Source organism: Mus caroli, chromosome 4, assembly GCF_900094665.2.
Source record: "Mus caroli chromosome 4, CAROLI_EIJ_v1.1, whole genome shotgun sequence".
NCBI lineage: Eukaryota > Metazoa > Chordata > Mammalia > Rodentia > Muridae > Mus > Mus caroli.
The window spans coordinates 68,449,315-68,464,047 of record NC_034573.1 but is presented as its reverse complement, the minus strand read 5'-3'; the positions used below and the strand labels follow the sequence as shown (position 1 = coordinate 68,464,047).

Below are 14,733 nucleotides of genomic sequence, written 5' to 3'. Positions count from 1 at the left end.
TGTAAGTTCTATTTACTCTTCAAACTCACTATATTTTAATCTATGTCCAATATTTACATTAAGCCTTCATTCTTTATTTTCTCCAGTGTGTTTGTTACTCTTCCTGATAGGCTGGTCCTAATGCAGCCAAATCCACTTGAGACAATAACTTACTTACAAGGAGTCAATGCAAATTCTCATATCTTCTCCACCTATCTGATTATTTAGTTTTACTTACTTTATTTTTCACATAAAATAATAGCTTTTATGCATGTGTGACCAGTGCCATAGTTTACAATTAGTTCATGGACATAGTACATCCAAACAAAAACAAAGAAAAGATTACATCTGTCTTAGTCACTCTTCTAGTGCTATGAAAAGATACTATGACCAAGGCAACTCTTATAAAGGAGACTATTCAAATGGGGCCCTGCTTATAGTTTCAGATGGTTAGTTCATGATAATCATGGCAGAAAGCAATCAGATATGTGCAGTAGCTGAGACCATTACATTCTAATTTTCAGGTGAGAGAGAGAGAGAGAGAGAGAGAGAGAGAGATAGAGAGAGAGAGAGAGAGACCTGGTATGGGCTCTTAAAACATAGACTACTCCCAAGTGACACACCTTCAAGGAGGCCACACCCAATCCAATAAGGCCACTCCTCCTAAGTTTTCCCAAACAGTTCCACTATATGGGGACACAGCATTCACATATATGCATATATAGCATCATTATTATTCGAAATGCCTACTCTTCTAGAACAAAGAAGAGGCTACCAGTAACCTGTCTCGGGGTAAAAACCTCAAGCAGTCACTAAGTCTGAAGATTGCTGACATGATTCTGCAGTTTTAAACTTCTTTCATGATGGTGTATGTCTTGTATAGAACACAGTACACATGATTTTTTTCACAGAAATCCTATATTAGTATAAGCTTCATGTCACAGTCTGAAACTAGACAGGAGAACCTTCTTTCTGTTCCTTCATATACCTGGAAAGATCTCTTTCATATTATATTACCTCTTTTGTTGTTTTTTCATTTAAAATGCTTTAGATTTTCTTACTGATTAAGTTATTTGTTTGTTTATTTAGTGTGTGTGTGTGTGGTATGTGTGTGTGTGTGTGTAAACCTGAGGAAAATTTGGAGGAGTCCATCTTTTCCTCCAGCAACACAATTCTCAGAGAATCAAACTCAGGTTGACAGGCTGGGGAATAAGTACCTTTATTCACTAAACTATTGCCACTATCTATCATTTTTATTTTATTAGTTTTTGAGACAGGACCTCATGTATCTCAGGGCTCACCTTGAACTGGCTATAGTTGAGAATGATAGCTTCTGTTTCTCCTGCTTCTGCTTCTTGAGAGTTGGGATTAGAGTTTTTCACCAACATGGCCAGTTATATAGTGCTAGCGATCAAAACAAATGTTTAATGCATAATAAGCAAGTACACTACCAACTCTACCCTCCTGTGTTTCCTTAGTCTAAGCCTTTCTGTACTCTAGCTCCCTGTTAAACCCATGACCTCTTTTTCTTTAATATTATTGTTTTACACACACCTATAAACACAGACACACCAATAAATATACAATAAAGCTTCCTAAATGCATTTCTGTTTGATTCTTTTGGCTGACCACTTAGTATTATGTTGTTAATCAGGGAACTTATCCCTAGTAAAGACTCACTTCCCCCTCTCTCAGCAGTTGATAATTGTTTGTCAGTTTTCATCTAGAGAACAGGTCACCTGAGATTTTACCCTATGCATATTTACATGTCATGTGGTGGTAGAATTGTTCCTTTCTTATTTAGGTAGCCGTTGTTAATATTTAGTAGGTGTAGCTTATCCAGTCATATCTAGAAGATACACTCTAATAGCAGACTTTCTGATTTATTGACTCTTAAAATTCTCCCCACTCTTTTGCAATATTCCCTTTGCATTAAATGTAAGAGTTATATTATAGATATGTTAATTACTATAAATGTTCCTTTTATTTTCTCAGATGAAGTGATGGCATGAAAGCTTTACCAAAGCTGAGCAAAGACACAGCTAAGGCTGAACCCAGAGCATTTATATCTGTGTCCTAACTATTCCTATGCCCAGATCTGGAAGCTTCTAGCCTCCTTACAATCCAATCTTGCAAGATGACTGATTCAATCTGGATTCTTTCAGCTTCTAAATAAATTTCTCTGCCTGGCCTCATACTAATTTTGGCAATATGCCCTAATACTTTGGCTCATTCTCATTATCTGGCTAATTTTCTCTATTTCTGTCTAGCTTGTTCTATCTTTAACCTGTTTCTGTAAGACTTTCCCAGTAAAACTGCCATATAGATTACAGATACACACACACACACACACACACACACACACGCGCGCCACCTTTTCTTCTCTCTCATCGCTTTTCAGTAGCCTACATTTCCTGTGATGTTCCTATGATATGAGCTGCACATATCATATCTCTGAATCATTCTTTCACATCTTTCTCTGATTGCCCCTCAGTTACATGTCACTTTCAAATATGGTTGCTTCTGGATACAAACAAAACTTATCCTCATTGTTAGGGATATTAAAGGTGTGTACTAAGTGTATATCTATCTGTATTACAGCTAGATCATACCATAATTCACGGCATGTCTTCATTCCAGCTTGGTTATATCGATCTAGAATATCGTTGGATATGATTCCTTGCTGGAGCAGCTGTGTTGCTGGATTAAAATTCTTCTACAATTGGTGCTGTCATGGCCACAGTCAGTTGTTACTGCATTTTAAGCTGTTATAGCATTTTGAAATGGTCTTTAGCTACTGAAAAAATTTCTTTCATGAGGGGTAAAAGCTACAATTATCTTTGGGAATAAATATGTAGAATGTAATTAATATGTATACTGGCTTAGAAAAGTGGCAGTAGCATGTTCTCTAAGACCCAGGATCTCACTAGTTACAAGAGGTACTAGCCTAGGTGTCCAGGACCAATCATAATCTTCCTCCTGTTTAATGTGTATGAACTCCAATTAGATATTTATTGGTTACCACAAAGGTATAGGGTATTATACCTTTCAATTTTTTTCTTTCAATTTTTCTTTCAATTTATCTTTCAATTTTCATCACTGTTGAGTATGCTGGCTAATTTTATGACAACTTGATATAGGTTAGAGTCATCAGAAAAGTGAAAGCTTCAATTGAGAAAATTAAGGGCCCAGCTCACTGTGTGCAGTGTAACCCCTAGGTTGATCATCCTGGGTTCTATAAAAAAGCATGATGAGCAAGCCATCATGGAACAATCCAGGAAGCAGAACTCTGATATGACATTTACATCATCTCCTGCCTCCAGGCTCATACCCAGATTGAGATCCTGCTTTTAGTGCTTTTGATGATGAATTGTTATATTGAGTTATAAGTTAAATAAACCCTTTCCTCCTCAAGTTGCTTTTGGTCATGATGTTTCATCACAACAATAGTAGCCTAAGACATTGGGCATATAGGAATCATAGCTGGATAAAATTATTGATCACTTTTCTTCCTTGGTAGATTACACAGTACCTTCCAGTACTATGAAAGCTACTGTTGATGGAGCAGGCTTTCAGGTCAAATTCAAATCTAGTTTTGAAGTCTTGTTTCCAACATACATGGTATTATCAGCAATATGGACTTTCAACCTCAGAGATGCAACCAAGGGTTATAGAAATAGTTTATATTACTTTGAGAATCTATTGCATTCCCTTGACAACTCAGAAAAATATTTCTCATGAATAATATTTGAGATTTTGTTATTCATTTCTTCTGGGATCTATTCAGAATACCACTAAGCTTTTCAAAGCAGGAACTTTCCAAGCACAAGGCATTTCTTGTCCTTGAGGTACCGTACTAGCTTCCTTTGGATCATGATGGAAAAGTGACAAAATGAGAAATTGATGGTGTATGGGAGAAATGTCTCTGTGTTGGGCTTTTATTACCCTGACAAAATACTCAACATAAACAAATTAACAGGAGAAAATACTATAGCATATGGTTTCAGAGGTGTCAGCATATAGTGACCTGTGGACTAAGGGAGAGACACTTTTAAGTCAATGGGAGCCATACATGACAGAGACTGCTCAAATTATGATAGCTACAAGCAGAAGACTTAGGGAAACTAATACAAGACATCACCCTGCAATGACATTGCCCTTCTGACCTTCAAGCATGTTCAACCTCCAATGATTTTCAGCATCTCTCAAAATATAATAGTGCTAACTACAGTTAGACAGTTGTCTGTGGGGCGGCAGGCTGTGAGAGGAAGCCTGGTAAGGTTGAGCTAAGGTTAGAAACCCCAGAGACCCTGAAGGGTCAGTAGGAGCTTAGCCTGATCCTGGAACCAGCTCTCCCACACCCCTCACTGGCTAGTTAGCCTCCTGCCTGCTCAGACGTCTCAGTGCACAGAGCAGGCTGACAGGTGCAGTGTCTTGGAGCAGCAGAAGCAACAACAGGAGGTGACTCTCCCTCCCTGCTTAAGTTCTCCCCACTTTGTCTGAACCCTCACACTTGGTTGGGCCAGAGATCTCCATGAAAAACCTGCAGTTTTCCATGTACACAGGCCCACAGTTGTTTACTGTTAATAAATAAGTATCACTATTTATCCTTTTAGGAACATTTGTGATGCTTGTCTTCTTTTGTGGTCCATAGGTATCATATTTTGGTGGGACTGTTGATTCCTTCCCTCCCTTGGCAGCTTGTATCACACTTTCTGAAAATAGGATTTTAGATATAGCTCAACTCTTCTAAGTCATGTTTTCTAAGTAAATAATTTCTTCAGCAATAGGAATTTTCCTTCAACCTCTGAGAGACTATACAGGGCAGCAGGAGTAACCTGTATTGATTTTTCAATTTCCTGATGGCTCCCTGACTAACAATTTGAATCAAGGGTTCTCAAGCCTGATACTGTTTCTTCTGTTAGGTAGTCTATGGTTCTTGTGAGAAACATCGTCAGCCCAAGGAGCATAAGTTCATTTAAGTTATATCTATTTAGGTAATCTATATCTATGTGTATATCTGTACTTATATCTGCATCATCTGTATCTATATCCACAAATACATGTATCTATCTCTCTAATTTAAGTAAATATAAAATAATATGATTTCTTCAGGCTTGAGCAAACAACTTTAGTGTGACATGTCCCTCTTCACCTCTTGCTCGTCTGTACTAGCCTATTTTCATCTTCCCAGTTAGAGGGCCCCCTTCCTTCTCTCCTCCAAAGTTAGAGGGCCTGTTTTGGATGACATCACAAAATAAAATTGTTTCTATGTCCACCCATTGTTTACAAATCTCATGATTCTATATTTTCTTATAACGGAATAGTATCCCAGAGTGGATATGTTCTATATTTTTATTATGTACTCATCATTTGAAGGACATTTTGATTTCCATTTCCTAGTTATTGTGAATACAGTAGCAAGAACATGGCTAGCAAGTATTTCTGGAATAGGATGCACTAAATTTGGTTTTGAGAGAATATTTTCAAGTAGCTTGAGGATTACAGAACATTTATATTTCAGAGACCCATTTCCTGGGGCTGAGTAAAGTCTCAGGATTATCTTTAGAACCTGACCTGTTGATGACATAACAGCGGCCACCTGAGTTCATGACAAAGGGCTTTAAGTGTAACATAGACAGAAGCAATTGGAATACCATGAGTAAAGCTGCGTGGAGAGTGATATAACTGCTCTGCCTACTTAAGTTTCTGAAGCTCTGGATTTCTGAGCTTCCTGGAAGCCAAAGCAAAGAAAGAAACAATTCCTTCTAAGTGTCAAAAATGTCCCCATTATAAAGGTAACCAAACTGCTTGAAAAAATGCACTTTTTCTTAGAACAGAACCAATGCTGATATGTCTCAAGATGTTTTGAAGAGACTCACACACTTTGTAACATGATGTTGTCAGTAGCATGCCTTCATAAAATTCCATAGAACTTATGAATGCTGCTTTCTGAGATGCAAAATATAAACAAAAATCAAACCAAGCCAACACCTCAGAAGGGTTGGCTTTTTTATTTTTTAGCTAAAGTAGCCTCGAGTAAAGTCTATGTCACCAGAACCATTGATAAATGGAATTTGTGATTTATACTTTTTATTTTTAAATCATTTCAACCAGAGAGAGATAATTTCTTAGTAGTCCCTCCTCAACCTTTTCCTGGACTATTGGAGTTTCCTTCACGAAGGGTCTACAAATGAGACCTCATCCGTCTAACCTAATCATAACTATTTAAACTAAGGGAAGCCTCCTGACAAAAAGGAAGCCTCTTTTCAGGCTAAGTTGAGATACATAGTTTCTTTCCACTGTAAAATTAAAACAAGGAAAACAAATTCTAATAAAATGACTTATTCTAGAAGGGTAAGTTACAAAATGGGTGTTCAGATGGGTGTTCTAGCCAGCCAATACACACACACACACACACACACACACACACTTGGAAACAATCATGCAGAGGAAGTCAGAGACTGTACATCTTTGCAGTCTTGTCTACCTGTGTCTTGTCAGTGGTGAGCAATAAAGGTGCCAGTTCCTAGGTTCTTCTCTCTTCCCAGCATCCAGATTCTCATCTGTACCCCACCTTAGACAGCCTTCCTAACAAAGTAACAGCATACCCTAGGGATTCTCAAACTGATGGGGACAAAGTTACAGAGGCAGGACCTGCTGTAACTGGCTACAGAATCCTATGTGTGATGACTACAAGGATATGTGACGCTTGCTGTTAATGTATTCATATATGAAAGTGTAGATGCAGCACTTGGGACTGACATACTTAAAAACTATCCAATGCACTTTTAGAGACAATGCTTCAAGTTCCTCAAGGAATTAATTGATACTCTACTCTACAGGAAACAGGATGTCAAGCATTAGCCTGAGGTTTTGCAGATTAAGTTGGCTGTGTGCTGCAGCAGGAGGCCTGGGAAAATCAATACTGCAACAATTACCTCTGTAGCATGAAAGCAGTGGCCGATATAAGCACCGTGGAGATCCCATTTCATGCTACAGACCAGCAGCTCCATTTCCTAAGGGATGATCATTTCAGCTCCTACTGCTTAGGTTTACAAAACACTAGAATCTTTTCAAGAAAGCCTGCACAGGCCTCTGTTATCCTCCTAGATGACTGTGAAGCAGTACATTTTAAGAGAAGTCCCTCACCAGAAAGAAAGCTTGCTCTTTCAGAGAGCAATGCCTTCCTCAGCCACTACAGTAAGGAACATTCTGCCTGCTTTCTCAAGTACTATTCCTTTGAAAGTTATGCAGCTCCTTGATTTAGCTCAGCTCCCAAAATGGGAGCTTTCAGGACAGCTACAATGCATTGGAGTGTGGCTCTGACTGAGCTGAAAAACACTTCCTGCTGAGCAGATCCAAACTTATATCTCTGCTGTGTACCCACAATACCTATCTAGTCACCTGGATCACCAAACAGATTTAATATAAGCTAGTTCCCTTTTTATTCCAGGAATTTTGTATCACATGCCTGGAGATCCTGATGGTTTCCCAGAACCTTTCAGTTTTCAATTTCAGAACTTTATTCAAACTGTTAACAAATCTCTGTCATGGGAAAGTTATTCATAGTTTTATAGTTTTCTTAAATATCCTTCTGGTTTGGATCTTGGATACTGTACAATTAGAAATGAAAAGGTATGATGTGACTGACCATGGCCAACCCTTAAGGGTAATTGGATCTAGATGACTTTGATAGCATTCTAACCAAATTACCAAAGTACAGGATATTTGTCACCAAAACTACCAGTGATCAGAGGCAGTAACTGTATACTTAAGCTGTACTTTATTCGAAGAAATGGTAATTGAAATGGCAACAGATCTGATGGACCTAGGAGGGACAGTGGAGAGGGGAGAGGTTAGGAGAGGGGAACATGATCTGGCATTGGGTGGAGGAAAAGGACTGAAGCCCTGAGGGCCAGCAGAAAGAATGGAAGCAGGCAACCTCAGGAGATAGGAGGTTAGGATGTAAGAGACCTGGGAGGTGAGAGACTCTCAGAACTCAAGGGGAGGGACCTTAGATGAAATGTCAAACAGTGGAGAGAAGGAACTTGTAGAGTCCACCTCCAGCAGAAAGACAGGGTATCAAGTAAGGGAGCAGGTGGCCATCCCACAGTCACAACTCTGACCCATTTTTTTTTTTTTTGTCTGTCTGAAAGAACTGCAGGGATGGAAATGGAGAGGAGCCTGAGGAAAAGAAGATCCAGCAACAGGCCCAAAGTGGGATCCAGCTCAAGGGCAGACCCAAGGTCTGACACTATTACTGAGGCTATGGAGTTTTCACAAAAAGGGACCTATCATTATTGCCATCCAAAATACTCAACAAGCAGCTGAAAGAGTCAAATGCAGATATTTGCACTCAACCAATGGTTAGAAGCTGCTGACCTCTGTGATTGAATTAGGGAAAAGCCGGAAGAAGCTGAGGAGGAGGGTGACCCTGTAGGAAGACCAGCAGTTTCAATTAACCTGGACCCCTGAGATCTCCCAGACATTGGATCGTCAACCAGGAAGCATACACCAGCTGAAAGGAGGCCCCCAAAACATACAGAGCAGAGGACTGCCAGCTATGTGCTCATTCAGAGATGTGCCTAACTCTCAAGAGACTGAAGACCCAGGAAGTTTAGAGGCCTGGTGTGTGTGGGACATCCCTGTGGAGACAGGGGAGTAGGGCAGAGGTATGGGATGTGAAACAGTTGGAGGGTGGACTGGGAGGGTGAACTGCAGTATTAAAAAAAGAAGAAGAAGCCGGGCGTGGTGGCGCACGCCTTTAATCCCAGCACTCGGGAGGCAGAGGCAGGCGGATTTCTGAGTTCAAGGCCAGCCTGGGCTACAGAGTGAGTTCCAGGACAGCCAGGGCTACACAGAGAAACCCTGTCTCGAAAAACAAAACAAAACAAAACAAAACAAAACAAAACAAAACAAAACAAAACAAAACAAAACAAAACAAAACAAAAACAAAAAAGAAAGAAGAAAAAGGAAGAGGCAACAGAATCATACTCTATAAAATTACAGTACATTTACCTCAAGAGAGCTGGTAACATAGGGAATAAAACAAAGGCAATTAATAATTCCTGAGCGTCCCGATCATGACTGACCTCATCCTGTGATCTATGATATCTATCTATGTCTATAACTTTGTCATCTCTTAGGATATGAACTGTTTAAATTCAAGATGTGTTCATTTAGTGTCTTCAGGTCCAGCATTCCTCCAAGAACCAAATAGAATGAAGGGTTAATTTATAACAAGTCCACTGTTGGCAGTGTATCTTGCTGAGCTATGTACAGTGTATACTTGCAGATTGTTACCTACACTATGGACTACAAAACGTGTTCTCGTGATAGACAACATGGAAGCAGTACTATGTATTCCTTTGGTTCCCTTATAATCCTAGAATAATAGGTGGATGGAAATTTTGTTTTGTTGTTGTTTTCTTTTGTTTGTTTGTTTATTTGTTTGTTTGTTTTGAGGGGGAAGAAAAAGTGAGTGAAGGAATGGAAGCATAATCAAGACATGTTGGGAACTCTCAAAAATTTAACAAAGCTCTCCTGAAGAGTAAATCCACTTTTAGGCTATAATTTACCATGATGAATTCAACAAGTACTTAGTAAAAACTATTCATAACATCTGGTACTAACCACAACTCTTTCACTTGTTGAATATGAAATAGGACAATAAATGAACACTTTTCATTATGCCAGTGCATTGCTAGGCTTTAAGAAGTAAATAATAAATTGAAGAACTGTGGTTTTAATGAAGAGGAGGCCTATCAAAGAGGTCAATGCATAGAAATTAACAACAAGAGTGGTTGTACAGCCTTGTGGAAAGACAAATCTTCAGGGAAGCAGACTGGAATTCTCTCAGTTCCAGACCCAGGAGGCCTATTTGGTGTATCCTTGAAATAACTCCGCTTCTTATTTAAATAAACTTGACTGGGTTTTATTTTGGTTTGGTTTGGTTTGGTTTTGTTTTCTTGTACTGACACCAAAGTGGCCTAACTACAGTAGAAGCATTGAGATAGGGAAATATAAGACAGCCAGAGGGAAATAAGAAAATTTGAATAATCTATCAAGAAGACATTCTAGTTCCACTAATGGAAGACAAAGAAATTGGAACACATTATTTGAACTGACTTAAGTGTTAGCTGCTCTATATACCACATTATTCTTTATAGAAAAGAGGATGTGTCTTGTGCAGAAAGGTAATTTAATTCAAACAGTAATGGATGGTGGTTCTTAGTAGTCTATCTGCAAACTAAGATTTCAAAGGATTTGTTTTGGCTTGTGAAAAAAATGTTGTAGTGAAAGACCTGGAAAGATGCCCATGTTTTGTAAAATTTTAACTCAAAGCGTTCTAAGTCAAGTTTCTATTCTAACATGTGCCATTTGAGTTGTGCCGTCACAATTGTGTTGTTCTTTAAGATACTTTGAAAGAAGTAGTCCCACAAGATCACAATCAACTTAGGAAAGAAAAATGAAAAAAAAAATGTCAAAAAATGCAAAGGGATTTCCCTCGTTTCATAAAGAAAGAGTGACAGAAACTGCACTGTGGAGCTTGCTCTGCAGTTAGATCCCAAATATTCTTTGTCAGTAAACCCATGCACTTGGCTCCCATGGTTACTGGCTGTGCCTATGCTCTTGAAATAAAGACAGTAATATATTCAACCTAGGACTGTTGTAGTTTTAAAAGAATCAAAGATATGAAATGTTCTCATTTATAAAGAGCAATTATTGATGCCTTAAAGTTTTCACTGTCAGTCTCATTTACTTCTATTTTTATGTATTTTACGTGTATGTGTGTGTGTGTGTTCATGTTGAATAAGGATGCGTTCTTGCTTAATTTCTCAGGGTATTTGTCAAAGATGTGGAGAAAGGCTACTTGTTTGTATATTAAATTTGTTAAATAGTGATTGCTGAATATGTTTATTAGCTCTAAGTTTTTTATGGAGTCTTTAAAATCTTTTATGCATTGTGTATCAACTGCAAATATGATACTTTGACTTCTTCTATTTGTGTCATTTTTATTTCTTTCTTTTGTGGATAATCTAAGTAGCCAAGAACTATATGGAATGTGGCTACAGAGAGAAGACTCTTGTTTTAATTTCTGATCTTAGAGGGAAGATTTTGAGTGTTTCTCTATTTAGCCCAATGTTTGTCTTATTTTATTATGTATAAGTATGTTCCCTCTGTTCCTAGACTTTTCATAACTTTTATCGAAATGAAATATTGAATTTTGTCTGTGACCTCTTTTTCCAACTGAGAGGGACATATATATTTGTCTTAAAGCCTATGTATATATATATAAATGGATAAAATGTATTTATTTACATATATTCAACCATACCTATGTCTCTGAAATAACACCATTATCATGAATGAGCCTGACAAAATCTTAAGATTTATTGTATTTTTTTTCTGATGCAATCACTGCAAATAGGAAGTGAATTATTGAAACCATTCTTTCTTGCAAGCACTTGGTAAGCGAGTAGAAAACCATACAATTATCTTCAAAAGCCAACACCATCTAGATATTAAAAAGGCCAAGGAAAGGAAGCATGTAGAGAGAAGGCTACACATCCCCAATGGCAATACTGAATGTCCTCATAAGTTAATAGTCAGAAACATAATGGTACAGAGTGACAACATCACTGTAGAAAATGATGTCTCAGAAAAACCAGGTTGCTGTCAGTCGATTCCCACTAAGTCCCGCGGGGTAGGGCTTTATCACAAGAATTCTCCACTGCTTCTAAATTGGCAGGAGCAGAGGACGAAAACACAAGAGGCCAAGGCACTCCCTTCAGAGGCTCCACTGAACAGGCTTTACAGTCAGTGCTTTTAAGTCACTCCATTCACGTACTCCTGGAGGTTCATACAAACACACTGAATTGATGGCTCACATGTTTACTTACAGACTATGATGAAGACACTGATGCCAGTGTTGGGAGTGATAGAGGAAAGTTCAAATTTGTCTCTTGTGCCTGGCAATGAGCATCTGAGGTCACTTAGAAAATAACCAAAGAGGCTTCTCATGTAAGCACCATAGCTCACAACTAATATGCTGCCTGCTAAGCCCTTTGGGAATCGCCCCCAAGCTGCCATGTTTTCCCAAAAAGGAAAATCTCTGCCAAAGAGCTTCCAAAACAGCTGCCTGACACTCCAGGGAAGAAGCTTTCTCTCTGGTCTGCCTTGCCCAGGATTGGCTGACAAATGAAATCAAAGAAATCCTTTCCAGGAATTTTTACCTGCTCTACTGTCTCTCCTCCTGGTGGGATGAACATGGGACACTTCCCCAGCGGCTTTGGCCAGAGTCCAAAGCTCGCTTAGTGGTTTGACTTCTGCGAACCCATACATCCTTTCAGGAGTCTGGAGTCACACTTCACTGCTATGTCTCTGCAAAATCTGCTTTTCTCCAAAATGCCATGTATGGTCTGCTTAGTCCTTGTGAGATCACCGGAGAAAGCATGTGTAAACTGCACTTTGCTCAGAAACCACTCAGCAGAGGCAGCTGCTTGCCTGGGAAAGGGGCGCATCTATGTCTTGTCCTGCCCCCTCCTCCTACCCTCCCCCCCCCTGCAAGTCATTAACAGTGAAGCACAGCTGGGCAATAATCCGATGAGATCAATCTTGAATGATATTCTACTTTTTAGGAATCCCTGCAGTTGGGAGGCAGAAGCAGGCAGATTTTTGGGTTCGAGGCCATTCACTACACAGAGAAACCCTGTCAAAACAAACAAACAAACAAACAAACAAACCAAAAAAGGCTTGTTTCAGCCATAGCTGATGTGGTCAAGACAAAGCGCGGCAACTTGACGACCCACCTGGCTGCGCCTGACTGAGGGACCTTAAATTTTAATATATTAAGAATTTTACTTCTGTTTTCATAAGGGAGATTTTTGTTTGTCATTTTTTTCTTGTGTCTTTAGCTATTTTTCTTATTTATTTTTATTAGAGTAATGCTGGCTTCATAAGAGATAGTTTAAGGGTATCCTTATTGAATCTGTGGAATAATTTAAGTAAAACTAGTGCTCTTCTACAAAGTTCTAGTAGAATTCTGTTGTAAATCCATCTGTTTCTAGGCAAGTTTTAGTTGTGAGAAATTTTTATTAGCACTTAAGTCTCCCTGTTATTAACTTTTTTTTCTTCAATTTTCTCCAGAAGAGTGAGTTTTCGTTAAGGGTGGTGACTCCAGATAAGTCAACATCATGCTAATGAAAGACCTCACATCCAGAAGCACATGGACAGCAGAAATTCAAAATTGCAGTTGATGAGTTATGAAATTAAATAAGTTAACTAAATAAATTAAATAATTTAACTAATAGATAAAACAAGAGGTTAGGGTAAGTGATTGGATTAGGGAAAAGTTGAACAAGAATATGATCAAAATACATTTTATGACGTTCTTAAACAATAAATATATATATATATATATTAGTTTTATTTAACATTGGTTTAATTTTGAATGTTTTATTCATCTAAAAATGTACTTATTTATTTTAAGTTTTCCAATTTAGCAAAATAGAGATTTTAAAGTATGTCCCTACGATCTCTGTCTTTTAATCTCAAATTTTACTTGTTACTTTTCTTTGTTTCCTTCCAAATAAAAGCTCATGTTATTGATTCTTTGAATTTTTATTTGCATATTTTTATCTCATTAATTATAGTACTGATTGAGGTGATTATTTCCCATCTAAGGTTTTAATTTTTTACTATTTTTGTTTTGATAAGGTTTTAAAGTGCATTATTAAGTTTTTTAGTTGACTTTTCTGACTTTTATTTGGAATGTAGCACTAGGAACTTTTTGGGACTCCCTTCATTGTAACCCATAAATTCTGGTATGTTGTATTTCCATTCCACTCTAGATATTTTTCCCCACCCAATTCTAGATTTTTAAAAAGTTCTGCTTGATTTCACAGTGAATCATTTTTCATTTAATAGTATGTTTTTTAGATACCCTGAATTTTGTGTATGTTCTGCAGTTACAATGGCTAGTGATTTCTAGTTTTTGTAGGGGACATACTGATGCTAAGTCCTGTCCTTGATCTATTAGTAAAGAAAGTCATGGGCATATTACTGTGCAGAAGGAATAGGTCGAACCTCTGTGTCCCTGGAGAAAAGAGAGAGATGTAAGGAAGGATGGAGTTCACCATGCTTTGGAGAAAGAAAAGCCAAACAACAATGTGAAATCTTGAAGTGTTGTGGCCTCACAAGCTGCTCCTGAAGGCAGGTAGTCAGGGGCATTTATCAGGGGCTAGATGTGACTGAGATGCTAAAGTTTAGAGCAGGTAGAAGGAGTGGAAATAAGAATATTATTAAGGGCATGCTTTTCTAGGCTGAAAGTAATAGAACCCAGCAACTGTGTCCAAAGACAATTTGTAAAGGAACAACTATGTGTGTGTGTCTTTTATCTGTGGGTTCAAGGAAAGCTAGGTGGGGGCTGGTTGCATGGCCCATTCCCAGAGATAAGGCAGGCAGCATAAAAATACAAGTTTTATCCCACTCTGGTCAGATAAAATACAGTAAATTATTTCAATTTTCTTCTATTGGCTAAGACTTCCTTTCTGTTCAGAAAGAAAAAAAAAATTTAAAGAATGTCCCACGGGTTGCTAAGAGTGCATATTCTATCTTGCTTTGACAGAAAGTTTCCTGTTCCAGGAAATATTTAAAAAGGTCAACCCGCGCTCATCCAGCCGGATCAGCACCGGGGTAGCTGGAGCGCAGGGTTGCCTGACACCCGCCAGCTACCCACGACCCCCGCCA

At 38.4% G+C, this 14,733-nt stretch overlaps 1 long non-coding RNA gene and 1 pseudogene across 1 annotated transcript in view; both read right to left on the bottom strand.

Moving 5' to 3' along the window:
- The window catches only part of LOC110293773, a 90,033-nt gene extending 88,697 nt beyond the window's left edge, over nt 1-1,336 (bottom strand). The window contains exon 1 of the long non-coding RNA XR_002377846.1: nt 1,281-1,336. This is a non-coding gene — a long non-coding RNA (uncharacterized LOC110293773). The remainder of the gene's footprint in view (nt 1-1,280) is intronic.
- A 10,475-nt stretch (nt 1,337-11,811) lies between these two features.
- Nucleotides 11,812-14,733, bottom strand: part of LOC110293343 — a 16,043-nt pseudogene continuing 13,121 nt past the window's right edge.